At 43.3% G+C, this 22,629-nt stretch overlaps 1 pseudogene; it reads right to left on the reverse strand.

Moving 5' to 3' along the window:
* The window catches only part of LOC118665777, a 61,549-nt pseudogene extending 42,338 nt beyond the window's left edge, over nucleotides 1–19,211 (reverse strand).
* Nucleotides 19,212–22,629: the final 3,418 nt, after the last annotated feature.

Consider the following 22,629-nt stretch of genomic DNA (forward strand, 5'->3'; position numbering starts at 1 on the left):
ACTCCATCAGCACTGTGGCAGGAAGAGACAGTCTTCCCCCACATGTGGGATCAAGCACAAGTAAAGAAAGCCCTCTCTCCAATAAGGATAACAGTTTGCTTGGGGCCAGCAGCCCTTCCAGGGATTCTAATCACACCTTCTCTAAATCACTTTGATTTTTTATTGTTCTTTTCATCACAATTATCATCATTATTTTATTATTACTAGAGGCCCCGTGTACGAATTCATGCATGGGTGGGGTCTGGGGGAGAGGGGCAGGACACGATCAGCTCTCCAAGGGGGCAGTGGGATGCCCTTGCCAGCCTGGGATCCAGATCTGTCCTGCTGACGTTCACGCTGGTTGTTGGGAGCTACCTGGCAGCTGCTTTTGTATCCTTTCTTCCTTGTAGAACGTCTAGGGATGGGGGAAGTGGCTGTAATGCCTGAGATTGACTTCCAGGAGGCAGGCAGCACTGTTGGGATCCTGCCAGTGGCACTGGTCCATCGGTGCTGGGCCTGTTCTCCAGAGATTGGATAGGACTGCTGAGGGAGTGGCTGTCGCCAGCCTGGTGGGCTGCTGGGATGGCTGAGCAGCACTCCCACTGTGGGAGACCACCAGGGGGAAGCTCCTACATTGAGTGTCTTCCCCCTGGTGGTCAGTGCGCATCATAGCAACTGGTCTTTCCGATTGTTCTGGTCATTCGGTTGCTTAGGCTTTTATATATAGATAGATTATTATTAATTCTCGCCTGAGGATATTTTTTTCATTTTTTTTTTTAGAGAGAGTGTAGGGAAGGGTGGATGGGGTGCGAGAGAAAGAGAGAAAGAGAAAGAGAGAGAGAGAGAGAGAGAGAGAGAGAGAGAGAGAGAGAAACATCAATGTGAGAGAGATACATCAATTGGTTGCCTCCCACTTGGGCCCTGACCAGGCCAAGGATTGAGCCTGCAACTGAGTTACGTGCCCTTGACCGGGAATCAAGCTGGGGACCCTTCGCTACGTGGGCGGACGGTCTAACCACTGAGCCACCAGCCAGGGCATCATCATTATTTTAGAATACTACCATTTGTTGCTTGCTTACCATACACAAAGTGCATGGTAAGGAATTTTTCTCTGTTTATATTTTTAACAATATCGCTATTAATGGGAGGCAGAATACTCTCTGGAGCTAGTCTGCCAAGTTCAAACCCCAGCTTTGCCACTTACTAATGGCTTGAAACTCTCTCTCTCTCTGTTTCTTCATGCAAGAAGGATAATAATAGTTTGTATATTAACAGTTGTGATAATTGAGTGAGATAATCCATGCATCATACCTAGCAAATAGTCAGTGCTTGATTAAGATGGACTCTTATTATTTTCTCCATCTTGAAGATCAAGAAACTAAGAGCAGGTTAAGCAGCTTGCCTAAGGCAACACATGCTGGGTCTGTTGACTCTCAGGTGTATGCTCATACTATTTCTCAGGTTTATATATGCCTGCTCTCTTGTCCATGGAGGATGAAATAGAACAAGCTATATATCAGCCTTTTATATAAGTTGTAAATATGTACTCACTCCAGATATACTTTGTATTAACTAGTCTACCTCTACCTCAAGTTGCAAGGAGTAGATAACACAGAGTTAAATAAAATTTGTCTCTAATTTTTACTGACCAAAGGCAAGTGGCTATCTAAAAGGCTGATATACTAGTATTGATAATATCTTCCACGTACAAACACACATGAAGTGTGGAGATTCCTTATTGCGCCCGCTGCTAAATATCTATTCTCAACATTCCCAGTCATTGGAAAGCAGACTATTAATCCTTTCTCCTATCTCACCACCCTCATCACTCTCCACAAATTGGTACATGAGAGATAGTGAATGTAGATGGCAGTTCACAGAGCAGGAAATGATCTCTACAGGTGTTCCTTATAGAGGAAACTGCCTGTTCCCCAAGAGGAAGGACCAGGTGAATCCCACTCAAGTGCATTTCAAAGTCATTACAGTAAAACTTTAAAAAAATCTAGACCATTTCAAAATTACTTTTAATAGACTTGCTTCATTTTCTCAGGCTTTCTTCAAATCAAAAGCAGTTTCACTCCCCTCCTCCCCATCAAACCTCATGCTGTGGTTGATATCGACTGGCTGTTTATAATTGGGCCTAGCCCATCTGACCCCATGAAGGTAATAGGGCAGGTTTCTGAATGTAGATTTATATTGGAGCATCATTCTGCCTCAGTTGTAGATGCGTCTCTGGACACAGATATGAGCTCATTTTTGAAAGATAACAGCATGTGGTATGGAAATTATGGAGTACATGTGAACTTCTCTTTTCTGGAGGTGGCTGACAAAAGGTTAGTGGGGCACATGTCTAGATTTTATGGGAAATTTTCTTACAGAAAACCAGGTGTTAGATTAGAAATTGCAGTGTAAAGTCTTCCAATGGCCACATTTTCTGATTTAATAATAATACTTTTTTAAAAAGAGTAAATGTGTATTTTGGGAGAAAGATTATGTCTGGGTCAGGTGTTGGCAAACACTTTCTGTAAAGAGACAGATAGTAAATATTTCAGGTTTGCAGACCATATGGTCTCTGTCACAACTACTCAACTCGTCCTCTGTAGCAGACAAGCAGCCACAGACAATACAGAAATGAATGGTCATGGCCGTGTTCCAGTAGAACTCTGTTTACTAAGACAGGCTGTGGGCCGCTTTGGTGTGTGGGCCATACTGGGTCAGCCCCTATGCTGGGCACTTTATAAGCATTATCTTCGTTGCTCAGGCCACTGAACATCAAGGTATTGTCTATGCTAACCTAAGCTAGGTAAATGATATGAACACAGGTAAAGAGACATTCTTCCCGTGCACCCAGTAAGGAACAGTAACGAGGCTGGTGCCAGACTTCTCCACAAAAGCACTCAATGCGAGAAGAAAGCAGAGGAGGAGCACCACCGGAGTTGTCAGGGAAGGAACGTGTGACCTGCGAGCATTACTTTATCTAAGAAGACGTCAAGTAAATAACTCAAAGAATACAGACCCGTGAGCACTTAGGAAAAAAACTGTGAGCAACAAAATTCTGCATTGATAAATAAAAATAAAGAATGCAGGAATGGACATTCCAGGATAAATGGGAGTGAGCATTAAATACATTTGAATATAGAGCCATATGTAGAACCAAAGCCAGATTCCAGCAACTGTGGGAATTATGTGCATAAATTAAAGTGAAAGTTACAAATATGGACAATAAAAAAAACAACAGTGCAGCTAACACAAATCAGGAGGTTGCAAAGGGAGTTGAGAGGAACTGGGAGGATGCTGATGTCTAAAATATAAATAAAGATCACTCTAGGCACCTAATATCTTTATATTCTCTTTTTAACTTTGGAGGACTCTTTTAGAAAATTGTTTCTGTTGTAGTAAAAGAAATATTTATTTCAAGTTCAAGAATTCTTCTGTTTCACATTTATTAGATATAGTTAAGTTTAAATTTAAAATAGCATCTATAATGTGAGCTCATTTTTAAAAACAATGTATTTCCATCTATTTTTCTAGTTCCACATTTGCATTTAAAAAAAATGCTTTGGATAAAAAGTGATTTTGGTTGTGTTATTCTAAAGAAAGAATATACCTTCAGGATGAAGAAATCTGAGCTACTTATAAATTTCTAATGTTTTTACATTTCCATATTAATTAAATTTATATCATGAGCAAGTAACTTTTTTATGAAATGGTGGCATGATTTCCCTAAAGAAAATAATAAAAAAGGGAATCAGACACGTTAGCAGCAGTTAACTTTTTGATGATACAAAGATAGATGATTTTTTTGTTCATTTATATGTTGAAACAATTTTAAAGAAACCAACATGGATTTGTAAAAACAGAATATACTGTAATAGAAACCATAGAAAGAGCATTTTCAAGGAGAGAATGGTTAATTCTAAAAAAAGAAAAAAGAAAAATGAATGAGATTAGTCCAAGTATTAGCAACAGGAAAATCATAGTTGACCTTAATGAAAATAATTTCAAGGGAATGATAGAAGCAGAAGCCAGAAATAAGAGAGTATGGAGTGAATGGAAAATAAACAAATGAAGATTCTGAATTTAGGTGACTCTTCAGAAAATAAGTCATTATTCCTCACAAACACTTCTTGGGATGGATGCGATGTCGCTACTCTTATAGAGAAACTGAGGTTTATGCTTCTTAGCCAAGGTTATATAGCTGGTGATTACTGAGCTAGTATTTGAGCCTAAGTCTGTCCGACTCTTAAACTTATTCTATCTCACTATACCAGGATTTGTGTGAAGTTTGGTTGAAGGGTACAATTAAAGTGGAGAGAAAGCAGAAGTGATCAAGGGTGCCTTTTGAAGTGCAAGTCTTGACAGAGGTAGGAAGGTAAGAATTTAGTCACATCAGGGAAGACTAATGGACACATGAAAGTTAAAGGATTACCTGATATCACCATGGCACCATGCCTGCTACTTATCAACAAATTGCTGGATAGATGGCTTATGCGTTGGAAGGTTCCAAGACTGCTTACTGAAAAAAAAAAAAATAGCCTTGACTCCTAATTCCAAGTGCTTTCCTTCCTCTATGGCTGGGCCAAGAGAACCTAGAGCATGAAATTTGCTTAAAGGATATAATAGGAAGCATCTGTAATCTAAAGGCAGGTTGGGAGCTCTTGAGGCCCTTCTGGCATTTTCTTAAGAGGAAGCCATGAGGATTCCCAGCCTGCGGTGAAACCGACAGCTTGAGCCATAACGCCAGTGCTTCTCAGTTTTCGAGGGCTGTTATGTCCCCAAGTTCTGTTACCGACCCTTGAGTTGGGTTTGGAGAGCATCAGGTTTCCCGTAACTACCAGTCCCAGTCCTTCAGGCAGCAACTGGAGGAGGAGAAGACGATACAGTTTTACTGTCAATTCTTTCTCTATGGCAGTGGTTCTCAACCTTCTGGCCCTTTAAATACAGTTCCTCATGTTGTCACCCAACCATAAAATTATTTTCGTTGCTACTTCATAACTGTAATGAATGCTACTGTTATGAATCGTAATGTAAATATCTGATATGCAGGATGGTCTTAGGTGACCCCTGTAAAAGGTTGTTCGACCGCCAAAGGGGTCGCGACCCACGGGTTGAGAACTGCTGCTCTATGGCGAAGACTTGGCTTTAGAGTCTCGGGTCATTCATTTATTCATCATTTGTCATCAAAGTTCTCCTGAAAAGTCTCATGCATGGAATCAATTGCTTGGACAATTGATGATAACAAGCTCTTAAGTTTAAACTCCAAGAAAATCATTTAGCATTATTCTGACTTGAGGTGACAGTGGGAATCCAGTCATACGCTTCATAAGTTACTTGCTGTAAGTTTCAGCATCCATTGCATCCTTTGCTTCATCAGCATCAATACTGGAAGAAGACCTGCTCACAGGGCACGACCCATCCCACAGTAGTTTAGAGGTACCATCCTCTTACCAAAAGTTTGAAATATTTTCATCTGTCAGATCCTGTCTCCTAAGGACCCACTGGTAGTGGAGTTTACCAGTGGGAAACTGATACTTCAATGTGGCGAATGCACTTTGGCTCTCAGATGGAGAGTGACACAGATGCTCTCCCTTGGTGCATGTCATACCCCAGCCGGCACTTTCGGCACATTAGATCACTTCCTCTGGATAACGAGCATCTAGTGTCCAAGCCGATGTGTGCAGCTTGGCTGATGTAGACTTAAATGCTACAATGCATTACAAAGTGCTTCATGTCATCCCAGGTTGTGTTCGCCTCCATCACGGCTTAGGCTGATGGGATGCAACATAACGGGATGTGGCAAGCTGGGTGATAGCTAATGCACAGTTCCATGTTCTGCCTGCAAAGCAGTGTGTTCAGTGGGAGCACCACATGACCACAGAAAGCCCTGCTCTTAATGAATCCTGCCAGTGAACTGTCAGTGGACTGGGGGGAGTTGGCTCACTTAGGTAATGGGCTCTCTCAACACCTTAGAAACCACTGCTCAGTTCTAAGTTGCACTTATCCAATTCTATAGGCAATTGCTTTTTTAAAAAAAACACACACACAAAAACAAGGTTGAAGCCCACAGCTTCAACTTAAAGTCATTCCAGGGAGGAGATGAGCCTGGGCTTGCCTGTCTGTGGTTAGATTTAGTTGTGCTGGAGATCCGGGCATTGGCCTCAACTTCTGAAGGCTCTTGTGAGGGCAACTTCCCATATAGCCCCTGATATGTTTGCCGGACTTGATTTCACTCTGAATATGATCAAGTCACTGGGATCCGTGTCTATCTAAGGCTACTGGTAGCCTAGAAGTTGCCTTTCTGTAAATTAGAAAAAGACACTGTTTTTTGTTTTTTTCTCCCAGATGTGCCTACATGACTGTACATTCTGATCATAATTTTTGCTCTCCAGAACAACTGTCAGTTCTTGGTCACGTGAAAGGGTCTCTTACAAATTCCCTTCCCAGAAGACTTCCTCAGCCAGGCTGCCCTTGACTCTTGCCCACTGGCTTTGCCCCTGGAATGTGTCTGTCTCCACGGAGGGCCTACTTCAGAGAACACTTACATGAAAAGTGAAAACTTAGATTAAAATTTCAAGCTGTTCTGGAATACCTGCTTCCTAAGGGCAGGACCAAGCACACCGGTATGTATCCACAACAGTGGAGAGAACGGGGTTTTCAATGATACTAGATATTCAATCATCATTAATAAGCGAGGTGTTGGCGTTTATGACTAGGGTGTTATATTGGCTTTCTCAAGTATAAAAATAATATCTACTAAAGAAAAATTGAAAAGTCCAAAGTAGAAAAGGTATAAAATAGAAAATTAAAATCGCTCATATCCTAGCACTCTAGTCACTATTAATATTTTAGTATATTTTCTTTTTGTTATAGACATACAATGCATTTAAAAAACTCATATATATATATAATATGTATTATAACATATGTACATAATACATATAATGATTGCTATATATTATAACTATATGATATAGTATATAACATTATATGTGTAAAAATATAGTATATGTAAATATATATAATTTTATGTCTTTTTTCCACTTAATAGAACTTTTTTTTGTTAATCCTCACCCAAGGATATTTTTCCATTGAATTTTAAAGAGAATGGAAGGGAGGGGGAGAGACAGAGAGAAAGAAACATTGAGACAGAGAGACATATCAATTGGTTGCCTACTGTACGCACCCTGACCAGGGCCAGGATTGAGCCTGCAACCGAGGTACATGACCTTGACCAGAAATCAAACCTGGGACCCTTCAGTCCACAGGCTGACGCTCTATCCACTAACCAGCGAGGGCTAATAGAACATTATTAACATTTCCTCGTGAGTTGCTAGCACAGAAATTCCTAGATCAGAGGGGTATTTGTAAATCATACAATACACATGGTCAAATAAGGGTATTGTCTGGCTTTGAAATCTGCACAGCCTCGCAGGCCAGTGGGGAACAATCCACCACCCTCCCCTGAGAAGGACCAGGTTCATTACAGGAACCATCCCACGTGGCTGGAGGCTGCGAGGGCTGCTGCCTTTGCTTCCCTCACGGAGTCTCTGGCACAATCAATATATCCAGCCCCAAGTCTCAGTTCCACTTCTATAAGATGCACTTAAACATGAGGACCCCCAGGATTCCTCGGCTCACCAGAGGACCACAGGACACCAGGTTGGGTTCTCAGACCTCCACACTCTTACTTTTCACCACTGTCATGGTGGCTCCCCGTCCCCGCCCCCCAGCAGGGCTCTGCCTCCTCACCAGGTCGGCACAGAAGCAAAGAATGAGAGTGAGTGTGTGTGTGTGTGTGTGTGTGTGTGTGTGTGTGTGTGTGTGTGTGTGTGTGGAGGGGGTGGGGAGGGAGTGGGGTGGAGGAGGGAGGGCGGGGGACTGTTTCAGAAGCCTCAAGCTCTGCTCCATTTCCTGTCTTCTTGAATTCCCAAAGACTTCTCTCAGGAGAAGTTGGGAATAAAATATAAACTTTTCCGTGAAACCTGCCCAATGCAGTAGCCACTAGGCACATGTGGCTATTTAAATGAAAATTAATTAAATGAATTTAAATGGAATACAATGAAAAATCCAGTTCCTCAGTCTCACTTCTCACCTCTTAAGCGCTCAATAGCACACGTGTCTGTGTAAAACATTTCCATGATCCCAGAAAGCTCCGTGGCGTGCGCGGCTCGAAGCTACATTTCCGTGGAGGAATGTAAATGCATTTCCCTGGGGCTCTGGAGCTTCTGCCAGAACTCTACCAGGGAAGAAAATTCTTTCAAATCTCTCATTTTCTTTCAAAAGCTCAGGCAAATTTTTCACTCTATGACATAATGCATGCACGTTTGCTTTAATGTAAAAATATGATTTTAAATATCGAAGATTGAATAAAACAGACAAACCACAACGGCATTAGATTTATCCTGCGGTTTTTCCTACTGCAGCTGGAGGAACACAGCTTTGGGGCACTGCTCTCCTCTGCCTGTCACCAGCGGTGAGCCTTCCTGCCTCGCCTGAGAGAAGGGGCCGTGCCAGCAAAGTGATTCCTCCTCCGGCCCTGAGAGTGACACAGGTGCAGACCTCTCGGAGAACCTTCGCTCACACCCAGGGAAGCTCTGTGATGCTCAGGGAACAATGAGGGGCATCTCAGAATGACTACTTTTTGTTGTTGTTAATCCTCACCCAAGGATATTTTTTCTATTGGTTCTTTTTTAAAAAATAAATTTTTTATTGATTTCAGAGAGGAAGGGAGAAGGGGAGAGAGATAGAAACATTAATGATGAGAGAGAATCATCGATTGGCTGCCTCCTGCACACCTCTACTGGGGATCGAGCCTGAAACCCAGGCATGTGCCCTGACTGGGAATCGACCAGTGACCTCCTGGTTCATAGGTCGATGCTCAACCACTGAGCCACAGCGGGCTCTATGGATTCTTCTAGAGAGGGTGGAAGGGATAGAGGAATGGGGGCAGAGAGAGAGAGAAACATCAATGTGAGAGAGACACATTGATTGGTTGCTTCCTGCCTGTGCCCTGACTGGGGATAGGGATTGAACCTGCAACCCAGGTACGTGCCCTTGACCAGGAATCAAACCCGAGACCCTTTGGTGTGCAGGGTGGTGTTCTAACCACTGACCCACACCAGCCAGAGCAGAATGACCCTACTTTTTAACTATGCTGTGACAAGCTGGCAGGCTGAGTAGATGCAGGCTGAACTTGTTGACCACATAGCAGATTCCCTGTCTGATCACTGAGGCTCTAGGATGCTGTCCTCACAGGGATCCCTTCAGGCCCTCTGCTGAGCTTTGCTTGTCATAAGCCAGGGGTATTCACAATCACTTGTGGAGAGGTTTTTAAACATGTAAATTTCCCGATGAAAACGGCCCTTAGTAATTATATAGCATGTGGTCCTTTAAAGGTGGGCGATAAAAATACAAGGCAAATAATCATTAATGTCTAGAATCTTAAGATTAGAAGCAATCTCCAAAGGATACAATAATTCACACGGAAGCCTTAAGTGGCTGCAGTCGTAACCTGCAGACTGACCCCAGTTCCAATGCATGAGGTCGGGTCCTTTGCTATTGATTCGTTCTATATTTTTTCCAAAGCAGTGTTTTCATTTAGCGAAGGCCGCTCAGTGGCTTCTAACAAAGAAGACGTCCAGAATAATATGAAGAAAAATTAAAATCTGTGCGGAGCATGGAGGGGGGGGCTTCTGTTGGGATTTGTGACCTCCCTGCAGTTCTAAAGCTTCAAGGGAATTGGATCAAATATATGTTATCACCTCCCGTTTTAGAATCTAACATTCAATTTTGTGCTTAGTTCAAATTTTTCATTGTCTAGTGGAGGTCTATTTCTTCTTTGTGCTGAGGAGAGAAGGAAATGGCAAATTCCTATCCTTGAAAACAATGAAAATCTCACGGTTTTGAAAGTTTTCATTCATGTATTATGCAGATCTACTGCTTAGACGAAATCATCTCTTTTCTCTCACCTTCCCCACTGGGGCTATTTTCCAACTCAATTCATTCTTTGTTTCTGGAACTTCTCCAATTTATCTATGCCTGCTCTATAAAATGCTGGATAAAATAAGGTCCTAACCAGTGATACAGAACCTGATTCACCCAAAACGACACCAAGGCCATCAATTTTAACTGCCCATTTGGTTTTCCTCTAACCTGGGGCTTGACACCTGTTTTTCTGTTGTTTCCACCCCTGACCAGACCCCTCTATTAAGATTCTCTCGGCCAACTGTTGCAAATATATCATACACAGGAATTGTTATTGCAAATATTTGTTTCAATTAATTAGCAATGAACTTATGATGAAGCCTGACTGCCTTTTTCTATCATAACCATGTGGTAGCTCCAGCCCCAGGGTGATACACAGCCCAGCAACATTCCTTAACGATCCTCTTAATTACACAGTTGGGGTAACCATTCTGTCTAAAAAATCTGCTTCGTAATTACAAAATCACCAGCCCAGCCAGCCGTGTTGACCCATCAATCGCTTGCCTTCCAGTGTGTCCTTAAAATGTGTGCTGTCTTCTCTCCAAATGACAGGGACGCGTTGGAAACGGGTGAGCACAGGGTGCAGCTGCTCCTGTAATAAATGCCTCTGCCCAGGGCTGCTCCATCGCTGGGCTTTCTTCCTTTACCTCCTGCCATCTTTTCCTCCACAATAGCCTCCAACAACACAAGGGAATTCATCCTCCCTTTCAAAACAGCTCCAAAATGCTAGTTGCAGTAATTTAGCATAAGCTTGGAAAAAGTCATTATGGCTCCTTGGGTTGACTGGCTTGGTTCCTTGGATGCAGAGGCGGTGGCTGAAATTGCCACTTAACTTGTTCCCATTTACTTTCCGGTTTTGTCTCATCAGCTCCAAAATCAATGCGTGTCCCTTTGTTATTGTGTGCATTGCATTGAATCGTGATCGTTTGTGGGTGTGTTGGTCTCCTTGGTCGCACTGGGAGTTCTGGAATGCTAGCACCCAGCACAGTGACTGACCCAGAGGACAGGCGCAACGCAACTTTGTGGTCAAATGGTGGCAAATGAAAAAGCTGGCAAGTTCTTCAGTTCTCGGCTATGTCACATCTTTTCGCTCTCAGGGATCCTGCTGGTAGACTGGTCCTGACTGCAGTGTACATGGGGAAACCTTGGGACCAACGGAACATATGTGCATCTTGAGTGTCTGGTGAGTGAAGCTCCTTTTTGATATGACAGAATCTCTGTTTGACGGTGTAGTGAGGTTTCCTAGTCTTCTGGGTGTCCTCTACATGCCTGTTTCATCTAGGGCAGTGGTTCTCAACTTTCCTAAGGCCGCGACCCTTTAATACAGTTCCTCATGTTGTGGTGACCCCCAATTTCATTGTTACAAATTGAACATAATTAAAGCACAGTGATTAATCACAGAAACAATATGTAATTATATATGTGTTTTCCAATGTTCTTAGGTGACCCTTGTGAAAGGGTTGTTCGACCCCCAAAGGCATCGCGACCCACAGGTTGAGAACCGCTGATCTAGGGACTCATCACTTCCCCCCATATGACAAAAATATTGCTTCTTCAGGTGCCCTTTGGGGTCCCTGGAGTCATGAGAATGGTGATTGCTAAAGACCAGTGGTTCTCAACCTTCTGGCCCTTTAAATACAGTTCCTCATGCTGGGACCCAACCATAAAATTATTTTCGTTGCTACTTCATAACTGTAATGCTGCTACTGTTATGAATCGTAATGTGAATATCTGATATGCAGGATGGTCTTAGGCAACCCCTGTGAAAGGGTCGTTCGACCACCAAAGGGGTCGCGACCCACAGGTTGAGAACCACTGCTAAGGACTTAGGCCTCAGCCACCACCTCTTCTTGCGGATGCCCTGCCTTCTGCAGCAGTAGAGACTGGCTTAGGAGCTTTTCTTCACTTTGGGAGTGACATGATTGAAATTAAAAGGGAAGGCATAGAGCAACAGGAACCCTCATTCCTGGTAGGAATGCAAAATGGTGCAGGGACTTCGAAAGACAGGTTGGCAGTTTCTTAGAAAGCTAAAAATACACAGTCTTTTCACATGATGCAGGAATTGTGCTCCTGGGTATTTACCCAATTGATTTGAAAAAGATATGTTCACACAAAGGCCTGCACATAACTGTTTACAGCAGCTTTATTCATAATTGTCAAAAAACTGGAAGGAATCAAGATGTCCCTCAATCAGTGAATGGTCAAACAAAATGTGGTGCATCCATACTATGGAATGTTATTCAGTAATAAAAAGAAAATGAGCTGTCAAGCCACCAAAATATATGAAGGAATCTTTAAGCTCCTAAGCGAAAGGAGCCAGTCTATAAGGCCACATATTGTATGATTGCAATTATATGATATTCTAGAAAAGGCAAAACTATAAGCCAGGAAAATAATAAATGGTTTCCAGGGGTTCTGGGGGAGGAGAAGGAGAGATGAACAGGTGACTCACAGGGAATTTTTAAGGCAGTAAGATTATTTCATATGATACTGCAAAAGGTACATGACATTATGCACTTGTCAAAACCTGTAAAACTTTACAGCACAGAGTGAACCTTAATGTGAGTAATTTAAAAAATCATTTAGGGGATTGAGGGATCCCAGAGAAAAATGCAGACTATGGTAAGTTAATCTAAATGTAGGAAATAATTTCACTGAAGGGGGCGGGGGAAAGGTGCTGATCTTAGTAACTATAAATTAGTGGAGTCAGTAAGGCTATAGACAAAAGACACTACACATAAGCCCTGTGTTGCAGTAAAGGTGTGCACCACAGGGGTGTAGGCTAACAGTTCTGAGACTGCTATGCATGTATACTGGAAGTGAATGATGAAATAAATGAGTGGCAAATGGTAGAGCCAGGCTTCTTACTGTTGGAGTGAAAATTTACAGATCAGCAAAAGGAGGAACCTGCAGTGGTAATAAATTAGAGTTGGAGACATTCATATTAACTCATGTTTAGCATGATTGCATATATGTAATTTTATTTCTCTGTTAGCTGAGAGGGCTTAAATGAACAATGACCCAGGAACAACAAGCATACTGAACACCCAGAAATTAGTTTCTAATATCATTCTTCAATAAACAGAACCAGGGTTTCTTGAAAAAAATGGAAGATTCTAGCCCTAGCTGATTTGGCTCAGTAGAAAGAGCAATGGCCTGCAGACTGAAGGGTCCTGGGTTCGATTCTGGTCAAGGGCATGTACCTCGGTTGCAGGCTCAATCCCCAGTCCTGGTTGAGGTGTGTGTGAAGGCAACCAATTGATGTGGCTCTCTCACATTGATGTTTCTCTCTCTCTCTCTGTCTCTCTCCCTTCCGCTCTCTCTAAAAGTTAATGGGAAAATATTCTCAGGTGAGGATTAACAACAACAACAAAAAAAGGCAGATTCTAGGAGTAGGGCATGTATGACATAACAAGAAATATGTATTTGGTCTCTGTCTCCAGCTCCTGGCATAAAACTACCAAAACACTAGGGCTTTCCGGCATGTTAGGGTGAGAGAGACATCTTTGGTTATTCATAATAAGCCCCTTTCAACCATGCCTAAATTTCTGCTAACCAGGTTACTCTTGGGGGATTGAGGAGGTTTAGTTAGTAGAGGAACCAACGGTGTGATTAGAGAGTTGGAACTTCCAGCTCTACCTCCCACCTCCACAGAGGAAAGAGGGCCTGAAGATTGAGTTAATCATCAATGGCCAATGATGTAAGCAATCACATCTTTGTAATTGAAGCTTCATAAAAACCACAGAATTTGGAGAGCTTTGGGTTGGTGAACATGTCAAAGTGCTAGGAGGGTGGCCTAGCTGGTGAGGGCATGGATGCTCCATGCCCCTTGCTCCTTTCTTGCCCTGGGCATCTCTTCCATTTGGATGTTCCTAAAATGTATTTTTTTTATTCTTTTTAAAAAATATATATTTTATTGATTTTTTACAGAGAGGAAAGGAGAGGGATATAGAGTTAGAAACATCGATGAGAGAGAAACATCGATCAGCCGCCTCCTGCACACCCCCCACTGGGGATGTGCCTGCAACCAAGGCACATGCCCTTGACTGGAATCGAACCTGGGACCCCCCAGTCCGCAGGCCGACGCTCCATCCACTGAGCCAAACCGGTCAGGGCCTAAAATGTATTTTTAAATAGTAAACCAGTCATAGTAAGTAAAATTGTGCTCTGAGTTCTGCAAGCCATTATAGCAAATAATCAAATCTGAGGAGAGAGCCATGGGAATCTTTAATTTATAGCCAAGTCCGACCTGAGGACCCACTGCTTGCACTTGACTCAAATTGGGGGCAGTCTTATAGAACTGAGCTCTTAATCTGTGGAGTCTGCACTAACTCCATGTACTTAGTGTCAGAATTGCTTAATGTGAGGGAAAACCCCACCATTTGGCATCATAAGTGTTCTGTAGGTAGAGTAAATTATTTTTATTTTAGTAAGAAATACACAAGATAAGCCTAGAGCATCTTGTAGTGCAAGAAAGTAAGAATATACACATTAAGGCTTCTGACAGCATAGGTAAATGCGGTATTCACATCCTCCCACAACCACATCAAAATTACAAATAAACTACAGAATAACCATCATTCAGAACTGCTTAAAATCTGGCTGAACAGAAGTCCTACAACTAAAGATACATAGAAGAAGCCACATGGAGCCTGGCAGGAGGCAGTGGAGGTGTAGAACGGGCTGGTCCCACATCCACATGTAGAGGACAAATTTTGTGAGGGATATCTCAGCTGAAGAGGTCCCCCATGAGGAGCAAGGGATCACAGCTCCATACCAGGCCCCCCAGCCCAGGATTCCAGTGCCAGGAAGAGACGTTCCCACAATTTCTGATAGTAAAAACCAGTGGTGATTGTGGCTGAGTGAGACAGAATCCCAGGCATTCCGCTTAAAGGGCTCACACACAAACTTACTTGGACTCATTCCCTCTGAGCTTCAGCTAGAAGGATACCAGGGACATGTGGGGAGAAACTGAATTGTCTGACATTAGTTTGAGGGGTGGAGGAGCAGCTTTCTCCCAGAGAGAAGTGCTGGTGGAGGCCATTATTCCTTTGATGAGCCATCCCCCCACAGAGCTGGCAGGTGGGTGCCATTTCTCAGTCTCCATCAACCTGGCTATCACTGTTTGTCTGTCCTGGTGATTCCCTGAGCCCCCCACCCAACCTGCTCCCAGTGGGTTTTCCATATGAATGGTCTTGGCTCATGCCTCAGACTTTTCTAAAAATTTCTCAAACCAGTAACATCTGGTCTTGGTGTGCCTTGTACCTCTCACTAAGTGGTTCTCAACCTTCCTCATGCCGCGACCCTTTAATACAGTTCCTCATGTTGTGGTGACCCCCAACCATAAAATTATTTTCGTTGCTACTTCATAACTGTAATTTTGCTACTGTTATGAATCATAATGTAAATACCTGATATGCAGGATGTATTTTCAGGGGTTGCGACCCACAGGTTGAGAACCACTGCTTGATCCCATATCTATCAATAACTGAATCTAAAAAACAAAATAAACAAACTAGCAGAACGGAAACAGACTCATAGATACAGAGAACATTTTGATGGTTGCCAGATGGGAGGGGAATTGGGGGAATGGTGACAAAGGTGACGGGATTAAGAAGAACAAATTGATAGGTACAGAATAGTCATGGTGATGTAAAGTACAATATAAGGAATATAGCCAATAACATACTATGTATGGTATGAGACTGGTACAAGATATATCGGGATGGCCACTTAGTACGTTATATAATGTCTAATCACTAGGGCGAGCACCTGAAACTAATATAATATTGTATGTCAACTTTAATTGAAAAATTTTAAATGATTTTTAAAAAGAAAATGCATATTAAAAAAACAACAGAAACAAAACACATTGATGGGGATGTGTCAAAAGAGTGCGGGAGCCAACCACAATAGCTCCCAATGGCCAAAGCTGGGACAATTTGAGCAACAAGATAGATAAAATGGCATTGAATTATATCCTAAAGTAGAAGATAAATATCCAGGAGTCCATACTGATATAATAAATGAATGAATAGAATAATAAATGGAGAGAAAAGAGAAAACCCCCATGCAGAAGAATTCTAAATAATTTATATAAATTCTTCACTTTAAGCTTATTCTCTACTCATTAGGGTTCACACACAGTGATTTCCTTCCAAGGAGCAAAATATGGAAAGGGGGAAAATTACTTTACAGTGCTGAAAGCTAACAAGCGCTGCTTCAGCCAGGTGATCAAGGTCAACATCAATAGTCATAAATCATGTTCATCGTATGTACTCTTGACATGCTGTGATAATGATGGTACTTTACCTCTGTGGTTTTCTTCCCCAGATCCCCTAACCTCAGTCTTATGATGAGAAAAACATAGAAAAATCCTAATAGAGTAGCATCCTACAAAATTCCTGACTAGCACTCTTCAAAACTGTCAAAGAACATCAAAAACAAAAAAAGTCTGAGGAATTGCCACAGCTAAAACGAGCCTCAGAAAACGATGACTGAATGCAGTGTCATATGCTAGGTGGCAATCTGGAACCAAAAAAAGGACAGAGAAATACTTAAAAATCTGAAAAATCTATGCACTTTAATTAATAGTAATATATCACTTTTGGTTCGTTAACCATAACAAATGTACCATACTAATTTAAGATGTTAATAATAGGGGAAGCTGGGTGCAGGGTATATGGGAACTCTGTATTGTCTTTTCAATTTTTCTGTAAGTTGAAAGCTGTTCTAAAATATAGCCTATTTTAAAGGGGAGGGGGCAGGCTCTGTGGTCATCGAGGCTACCATCCTGGTCCCTTTCTCTCATGCATCCGCATTCTGGCATCCTTACAGTCCCTCTGCTTTGCCACCCTTGACCTTTGGCAAGGACGGTGGGGCAATGCTGGCAATTCTGTTGGCCTCTCCATAGTCACTCACCACCCTTTCTTTGTGCCTCTAGAAGTTGACCTCCATGAGTTTCACCAACTGGGGCCCCTTGCCCTCTGCCTTCTGGTAGGTTCTGAAAATGGAAGGCACTGGTGGGAGATCAGAAAATAGGAGAAAGAATTTGGGATGTTTATTTCACTGGTGCCAGCTGTGGGCTGGCAGTGACTGTTATGCAATCTCAGGCCAAAGCTCTGTCTGGGTGAGCCTCTTGACTGCTCTGTCTCAAAGTCTGCCTCCTTCAGGCCGAGGCTGGTAACTGCTGCTGCCGCTGTCCAGGCATTTTACCGTCACTTGCTGGTTTCTTTTAACCCTGCCCACACCCTTCATTAAAATCACCCCAATTTCCCCACTTGAATGGGCCATTGGTATCCTGGCCTGATCCTACTGATGCTCTGAGGCCTGTAGGGCCTCTTCCTGCTTTATCTACCTCCTGATACCCTGTACCCCCAACAGCCTGTAACCCACAATGCTTTTCTAAGAAAACAAGATAAATTTGTCTCCCACTGGCACTCTTGAACCCACCCTCCCTGCCCCATTGACTGCAGACCAGTCAGAAGTAGATGAGAGATGTGCTGAACCTCTCAACATAAACTATTGGTAAACAGCACTGTCACTATTTACCGGGGTCTTCATGTGAAAAATGGGGGTATTGCCACAGGCCTACCTCATTTCTCTCTGTAAGAATTGCCAGTGATAACAAAAGTAAAGTCATTAGTAAACCCAAAGAAACAAGCAGTAACATCATTTTTATGACCTTTTCTCCTCATTACAGAAATAATATAACTTCTATTGTATTAAATTTTACAATAAGCATGTATTCATGTATTACTGTTATAATTAAAAGACTCTAAAAAGATAAAAGTAATATATGCTGATTATTAAAAATTTGAAAATATTTTTTAAAATTCAAAGGAACATAAAATGACCCACAATGCTGGGACAAACAATACGAGAATGCTGTTTGAACACGAGCATTCTCAGTTCAAATACTGGCTCCATCACTTTTAACTGTAACCTTGCACAAGGCACTTAGCTCCTCTGAGCCTCATTTGTCACAGCTCTAACAAGGGACACGAATACCTCCCTAGTAGTATTGTGGCCAGAATTAGAGATGCTCTCAGCATGGCCTTTAGCATAGTGCCTCATGCAAAGTATATACAAACAGAGGCTGACCTGGGTTTGAATCTCTGCCTTGCCACTTATACCCTGTTTGACCTTGGGGAACCTAGGTCATCTCTCCAAGTCTATAAGATGGGAGATAAAAATGATAACTATTTCCTAGGGTGGAGCAGGGTAGTTAATGAAAAAAAGGGCTTCTTCGTAAAATGAAGAGTCCATGGCAAGTACATGGCATTGCAGCCACTGTCTTCACCTTGTTCATGATCAAAACCTTTGTATCTTCATCATCATCAACAACCATCATCTTAGGAAAGGAAGTCAATCCCAAAGTCACCCAGCTGATCATAAGAGTATCCCCACTTCTGCGGCCCCAGACCAATAAAACCTGGTAAGAATCAGAGCAGCAATAGCCCTAAATTAAAGGGGTGTGTGTGTGTGTGTGTGGTAAATTGGTGTGAATGAAAGGGAGGAAGGAAATGGGGTGGAAGGTGAAGAGGCGGGTGAGAGAGGTGGGAGTTAGGAGAGGCTCTCTTTTCTTATTTGTCTCAGCAACGGGGAAAGGTGTGCCGGCTTTTTATTTGTTTTATTTACGCTTGTTTGCTTGCTGAAGAAAAACCCCTGTACTGTTTTCTGTGAGCCAGGCGTGTTCTAACCACCTTACAGATATTAAATTCATTACTTACAAATGTACATGCATAATCATTTGCTTATATGTAGGCCTCGGAGTCTCAGGCCTTTGCTAAAGCAGCAGGTATATCTGTTCTGTCTCACTCCCACTCTCTTTTCTGGGGGTAAGACAGCATTTGTGTGCCCAACTACACACCACTCATTCATTAATTTATTTGAGAAAGATTTACTGAGCACCTATTAAGCCAAGGAGACTTGCACTGACCTTCTGGAGTTTATATTCCAGTAGAAAGAGACAGACAACAAAACATTAGTTATAAAGCATGATTCCCGTGAACCCAGAATTTCAGCATGAAGTTCATCAGATAGTCTTTCTGAACTCAGCTTCTGATAGACGCGAGGGCGGCAAACACCTGCGATCTGGCTTTGGGGAGTGAGTTTACATGGAGACATGTCCATTAGAGGAAGACACAGACGGGGTGATCAGACGCCTGGGCAGGCACCCACCTCACACCTTTTCCTGGGGTGAGTCCGAAGTCCCTACCTGAAAACTTCAGGCGCAGCTCCGGCATCTCGAAGGGAAACAGTCTTCCCCACCTCACACTTTCTCTGGCAGCTCTTGGATGAGACGTGTGCCCGCACAATCTCCAAGAATCCGATGAGTGCTGAACCCGAGGGCCGAGCGGTTTCAGAACTTCCTATCTCTTTATCTCGGGTGGGGACTCTTTCAACAGCCAGAGGGGAACTGGGGATGATAAATTTTCTTAGAAAAATCATATTAAAGTTCAGTTTGTTAAATCAGCCCCCTGATCTTATCCACGGTGGGCACTTGTTCTAGCAACAGAACCAGGAGGTGATACATCCTGTAAGCTAAGTCCGCAGATGGTTATCCGAATGGAGGACGAAATCAATGGGAAAGTCGTCTGAGGAACGTACTTGGGGCTTGTAGAACACCAGGCTCCTATATTGCTTGATCAGATTGCAGTCATTATTTTCCCCTGGTGCGCGTGTCATTTCAATAACAAAGCTTTTGGCATGGTTGGGATTTTCCTCTTCTGGCGAGATCAGCAGAAACACCTGTTACCTGTGTTCCTGTTTTCAACACAAAATCCACTGTTTACTGTGCCAAGTTAATTTTTGGAAACACTGGAAAAGAGGGTTGTATGCAGGTGGCAGCTAACACAGACCCTGTGTTGTCAGTGCTTCCCAAAGAGCTTTTGGTGCTGAGGGAACATCCGAACAGCCTGCGGGGTATTAAATTTGGGGAGCAACTGCCTTTGGGGAGACTTCATGGGCAGATAGGACATGAAGTTAAGCAAGTGAATGTTTTATAGGCAGCAGTACAGGGACTGGCATTTGTCCTGTTTATTTAGTCACGCAGTAAGTGCTGGGGGCAGTTTGTGTGCCAGGAAAGGCGCAGAACAGAGTAGAGGCCGCCTGAAAAACAAGCCTGTCCCTCCCCCCATCAGTGTGGGACCCAGGGCAGAGCCCGCTAAATCTGCACCCGCTTGTTTTTGCATAGCCTGAGGGCCAAGAATGGTTTTTCCCTTCTTTGTCATGCTTGAAAAAAATAATATTTTCTGACCTGTGCAAATGACATGAAATGCAAATTTCAGCGTCCATAAGTAAAGTTTTATTGAAACAGCCCTGCTCCTACATTTATATATTGTCTGCAGCTGCTTTCTCACCACAATAACAGAGTCGAGTCATTGCGATAGAGACTTGCAGGCCTGCAAAGCCTGACATATGTGTTATCTAGCATTTTCAGGCAAATGCTTACCACCCATGACGTAGGGGACACCGGTGGTAAGAGGAAGCTACCTTACAAGGTGCAAGTGACAGAGGGGGTAAGTGCAGCAGCAGCTCCTTGCCTTGAGGACTCCAAGGCAGCCAAAATGTTGAGTCAGTCCTTAGCAAGTGTTATTATGGTTACAGAGAGCTGACTTTGCAATGAGGGAACGTTTCAAAGAAAGGGGAGGCTGGGCTGGCTGGTGGTGATTAATAATAAAAGTAAGAAGGCATCAACCTCGCCAGAGATGCAGAGGGTGGATTAGGGAAGGGAACTGACTTGGGTATGGGTTTCTGTGATAGCAGAGCCTAAGACAAGAACTTGATATAAAGAGTTTATTTGGGAGCTGATCTCAGGAAACAGGACTGAGAGAATGCAGAGAGTGAAGCAGGGAAGGAAGGAAAGTTAATAGAAGGTGTGTTGATGATGGGTTACTGCCGAGGGCAGCTGAGGCTTAGTCCTTCTGGGAACCTGTGAGGAACAGGTAGAACAACCCTCCAAATTGCTCCACCCACCGTGGGGCAGGGAAGCTGGGTCATTTACTCTCTGATCCTTTATCGGTTAAGCTCCCATCTTCTCCTCTACGCGTCAAAGTTGCACCTGCAGGCGGCTGCTGAGCCCCTTCAGTAGCTAGGGAGGAAGTCCTGGGCCACCGAGAAAGTCCTGGGCCCATCCTGCTGCCCCAGGATGGAGCTGTCCACCACCACCATGCTGGAGTCAAGTGGATCAAGGACCTGTGGCACCAGGTACCACAAGCATCTACTGCAGAGATGTCCACCCAGCTCGGTAGGAATAAGAGTAAGCTGTGGCCCCCGGCTATGATACATTCTGTTAGCCTGGTGGCTCCTGCTGCTGGCTCCTCAGATCCCGGGGCTGGCTCCTGTCAGAGAGCATGTGCTAAAACGAACGCGTTCTGAGAGCTCAAAGCCTTGATTCCCTGGATTAGGGTTCTCCAGAGAAACAGAACCAATAGGACACACACACACACACACACACACACACACACACACACACACACACACTTATCATAAGGATTGGCTCGTCCAATTATGGAGACTGAGAAGCCCCACTATCTGCCGTCAGCATGCTGGACACCCAGGAAAGCAAGTGATGTAATTCCGTCTGAGTAGGGAGGCTTGAGACCCGGAGTACCGAGAGCCAGAGAAGATTGATGTCCCAGCTCAACAGCCAGGCAGGAAGGGCTAAAGTCTTCCTTCCCCTGCCTTTTTCTTCTAAGCAAGTCCTCAGTGGATTGGATAATGCCCACCCACAATTGGGAGGCCAAACTGCTTTCCTGAGTCCATCAATTCAAATGCCAAACTCGTCTGGAAATATGCTCACAGACACATCCAGAAAGAACATTGAGCCAAGTGTCTGGAAGCCTGTGATCCAGTCAAGTTGACATAAAATTAACCATCATAGTCCCTGACTGGCCCTGGCAAGCTATTTATCTTTTAAGACTAGAAAATTGTCCTAACGCATACATTTGTGATGAAGATTAAATATGTTTTGAGTCTCACAAAAAAGCAAAGTGCCATATAAACAAGACATTATTATTACTGTTCTGTCAAAGGCCCCTTCTCATTTCCTCTATAACACGGAAGACTTTCAGAGAGTCAGGCTCCTGCCAGCAGCTCGCCTCGAGCCCGATCAGTACACATCAGCAGTTCTCCGCAGTGGGAGTTGGCCCCTGTGCAGAAGATGGGTTTGCTCGGCCTCAGAATGTGTCTTGTTATCCACTCTGTATCTTGTCATTCCCCTACCTTGTTGTTGATCAGTGCAACTTCCAAGCACTAAGAAACTGCAAACATCCACGAAAAAAGCTATAAGAAGGTTCCTGTCTCTGACTCAAGCAGATAAATCTTTGACCAGGATTTTTCTTTGAAATTAAAAATGAATAATAATAAGAAAGCTATGGGACATTCCTGAAGCCCAGCCCACTCTTCGTTTCCTGGAGGAAAAAGAAAGACTACGTTGCCTGACTGGTGTGGCTCAGTAGTCGAGCATCAACCTATGAACCAGGAGGTCCTGGTTCAATTCCCAGTCAAGGCACATGCCTGGGTTGTGGGCTTGATCCCCAGTGGGGTGTGCAGGAGGCAGCTGATTGATGATTCTCTCTCATCATTGATGTTTCTCTCTCTCTCTCCCTTCCTCTCTCTGAAATCAATAAAAAAAATTTTTTTAAAAAAGACTATGTTTGG

The sequence above is a fragment of the Myotis myotis genome, unplaced genomic scaffold, assembly GCF_014108235.1.
Source record: "Myotis myotis isolate mMyoMyo1 unplaced genomic scaffold, mMyoMyo1.p scaffold_m19_p_11, whole genome shotgun sequence".
Classification (NCBI taxonomy): Eukaryota; Metazoa; Chordata; class Mammalia; order Chiroptera; family Vespertilionidae; genus Myotis; species Myotis myotis.